Source organism: Arachis hypogaea, chromosome 14, assembly GCF_003086295.3.
Source record: "Arachis hypogaea cultivar Tifrunner chromosome 14, arahy.Tifrunner.gnm2.J5K5, whole genome shotgun sequence".
NCBI lineage: Eukaryota > Viridiplantae > Streptophyta > Magnoliopsida > Fabales > Fabaceae > Arachis > Arachis hypogaea.
The window spans coordinates 24,159,732-24,163,220 of record NC_092049.1 but is presented as its reverse complement, the minus strand read 5'-3'; the positions used below and the strand labels follow the sequence as shown (position 1 = coordinate 24,163,220).

The 3,489-nt window shown below is 34.0% G+C and overlaps 1 non-coding gene across 1 annotated transcript; it reads left to right on the top strand.

Moving 5' to 3' along the window:
- The first annotated feature begins 511 nt into the window (after positions 1–511).
- LOC112745391 (small nucleolar RNA R71) lies at positions 512–619 on the top strand. The gene has a single exon (XR_003173323.1). It is a non-coding gene; the product is annotated as a small nucleolar RNA R71 (small nucleolar RNA).
- The last annotated feature ends 2,870 nt before the right edge of the window (positions 620–3,489 follow it).

The window sequence follows — 3,489 nt, the reverse complement described above, 5'->3', positions numbered from 1 at the left end:
GTTTATTATTGTTAAACCTGTTTCTTCCACCATTATTAAAGCCTTGTTGGGGCTTTTGATCCTTCCATGAGAAATTTGGATGATTTCTCCATGTTGAGTTATAGGTGTTTCCATAAGGTTCACCTAAGTAATTTACCTCTGCTATTGCAGGGTTCTCAGGATCATAAGCTTCTTCTTCAGAAGATGCCTCTTGAGTACTGTTGGATGCAGCTTGCATTCCATGCAGACTCTGAGAAATCATATTGACTTGCTGAGTCAATATTTTATTCTGAGCCAATATGGCATTCAGAGTATCAACCTCAAGAACTCCCTTCTTCATAGGCGTCCCATTACTCACAGGATTCCTTTCAGAAGTGTACATGAACTAGTTATTAGCAACCATGTCAATGAGTTCTTGAGCTTCTGCAGGCATTTTCTTTAGGTGAATGGATCCACCTGCAGAAGTGTCCAGTGACATCTTTGATAGCTCAGATAAACCATCATAGAATATATCCAGGATGGTCCATTCTAAAAGCATGTCAGAAGGACACTTTTTGGTCAACTGTTTGTATCTTTCCCAAGCTTCATAGAGGGATTCACCTTCTTTCTGTCTGAAGGTTTGAACATCAGCTCTAAGCTTGCTCAGCTTTTGAGGAGGAAAGTACTTGGCTAAGAAAGCCGTGACCAGCTTATCCCAAGAGTTCAGGCTGTCTTTGGGTTGAGAATCCAACCATAATCTAGCTCTGTCTCTTACAGCAAAAGGGAAAAGCATGAGCCTGTAGACTTCAGGATCTACTCCATTAGTCTTAACAGTATCACATATCTGCAAGAATTCAGTTAAGAACTGAAAAGGATCTTCAGATGGAAGTCCATAAAACTTGCAGTTCTGCTGCATCAGAGAAACTAATTGAGGTTTCAGCTCAAAGTTGTTTGCTCCAATGGCAGGAATGGAGATGCTTCTTCCATGTAAATTGGAGTTAGGTGCAGTAAAGTCACCAAGCATCTTCCTTTATTATTATTTTCGGCTGCCATCTCCTCTGCCTGTTCGAAAATTTCTGAAAGGTTATCTCTGGATTGTTGTATTTTAGCTTCTCTTAATTTTCTCTTCAGAGTCCTTTCAGGTTCTGGATCTGCTTCCACAAGAATGTTCTTATCCTTGCTCCTGCTCATATGACAAAGAAGAAGGCACAGAAAAATAATAATAATAATGGAGATCCTTTATACCACAGTATAGGGATCCCTGTGTGAGTAGAAGAAGAGGGGGAGACAAAGAATGTAATATAATGGAAGAAACACAACTGTGAGGATGGAAGAGAGGTGAGATGAGATGTTAGGATATGAATGAATAAATAGAATGAGATGGGGGAGGGAATTTTCGAAAATTTTTGAAAAGGAGTTAGTGATTTTTGAAAATGGTTTTTGAAAATTGTTAGTATTTTTTTTTTCGAAAATTTTTGAAATTAAAAATAAAAATTAAAATAATTAGTTAATTAAAAAGAAATTTTTTGAAAAAGAGGGAAGATATTTTCGAAAATGAGAGAGGGAGAGTTAGTTAGGTGGTTTTGAAAAAGTTAAGAAACAAACAAAAAGTTAGTTAGTTAGTTGAAACAAATTTTGAAAAGATAAGAAGTTATGAAGTTAGAAAAGATATTTTGAAAAGATATTTTTGAAAAAGATAAGATAAGAAGATATTTTAGAAACCAATTTTGAAAAAGATTTGATTTTTAAAATCTCAATTAATGACTTGATTCATAAGAAATCACAAGATATGATTCTAGAACTTAAAGTTTGAATCTTTCTTAACAAGCAAGTAACAAACTTCAAATTTTTGAATCAAAACATTAATTGATTATGTTATTTTCGAAAATTTGGTATAAAAATAAGAAAAAGATTTTTGAAAAATATTTTTGAAATTTTCGAAAATAACTAAGAATTTTGAAAAAGATTTTGAAAAAGATAAGATTTTCAAATTGAAAATTTGATTTGACTCATAAGAAACAACTTGATTTTAAAAATTTTTGAAAAAGTCAACTCAAATTTTCGAATTTGATGAGAAAAAAAGGGAAAGATATTTTTTTTATTTTTGAATTTTTATGATGCAAGAGAAAAACACTAAAATGATGCAATGTATGAAATTTTTAGATCAACACATGTGATGCATGCAAGAATGCTATGAATGTCAAGATGAACACCAAGAACACTATGAATGTCAAGATGAACATCATAGACACAATTTTTGAAAAAATTTTTTAATGCAAAGAAAACATGCAAGACACCAAACTTAGAATTCTTTAATGCTTAGACACTAAGAATTCAAGAATGCATATGATAAACATGAAAAGACACAAAACAAAAAATCATCAAGATCAAACAAGAAGACTTACCAGAACAACTTGAAGATCATGAAGAACACTATGAATGCATGATATTTTTGAAAAAATGCAAGATGCATATGCAAGTGACACCAAACTTATGATATGACTCAAGACTCAAACAAGAAACACAAAATATTTTTTTTTTTTGATTTTCTAATTTTTTTTTGGAAAATTTTTTTTTTCGAAAATTATATGAAAAAGAAAAAATAAGGATTCCAAAAATTTTTAATATGAATTCCAGGAATCTTGCCATGTTAGTCTAAAACTTCAGTCCAGGAATTAGACATGGCTCACTAGCCAGCCAAGCTTTCAAAGAAAGCTCCAGTCCAAAACACTAGACATGGCCAATGGCCAGCCAAGCTTCAGCAGGTGATCATGGATCAGCAGCAGGTGGATGAGCAACAACTAAATTGCTCTTGATAACAAATTGCAAGCCTCAGTCCAAATGAATTTAGACATGGCTTTACATCCAGCCAGGCTTCACATGCTTCATGAAACACTAGAATTCATTCTTAAAAATCTTGGATAAAATTTTTGAAAACATTTTTTTTTTTTTTCGAAAACAGATGAGAGATTTTTGAAAATATTTTTGAAAAATTTTGAAAACAAAATAAAAAGAAAATTACCTAATCTGAGCAACAAGATGAGCCGTCAGTTGTCCAAACTCGAACAATCCCCGGCAACGGCGCCAAAAACTTGGTGCACGAAATTGTGATGTCCAGGCTCGAACAATCCCTGGTAATGGCTCCAAAGCTTGGTGCTTTGATCTTAATTCATAATTGTCACAACTTCGATACAACTAACCAGCAAGTGCACTGGGTCGTCCAAGTAATACCTTACGTGAGTAAGGGTCGAATCCCACGGAGATTGTTGGTATGAAGCAAGCTATGGTCACCTTGTAAATCTCAGTCAGGCAGATATAAAACAGTGATATGGTTTTCGAATAATGAATAATAAAATAGGGATAGAGATACTTATGTAAATCATTGGTAGGAATTTCAGATAAGCGAATGGAGATGCTTTTCGTTCCTCTGAACCTCTGCTTTCCTGCTATCTTCATCCAATCAGTCTTACTCCTTTCCATGGCTGGCTTTATGCAAGGGCATCACCGTTGTCAGTGGCTACATCCCCTCCT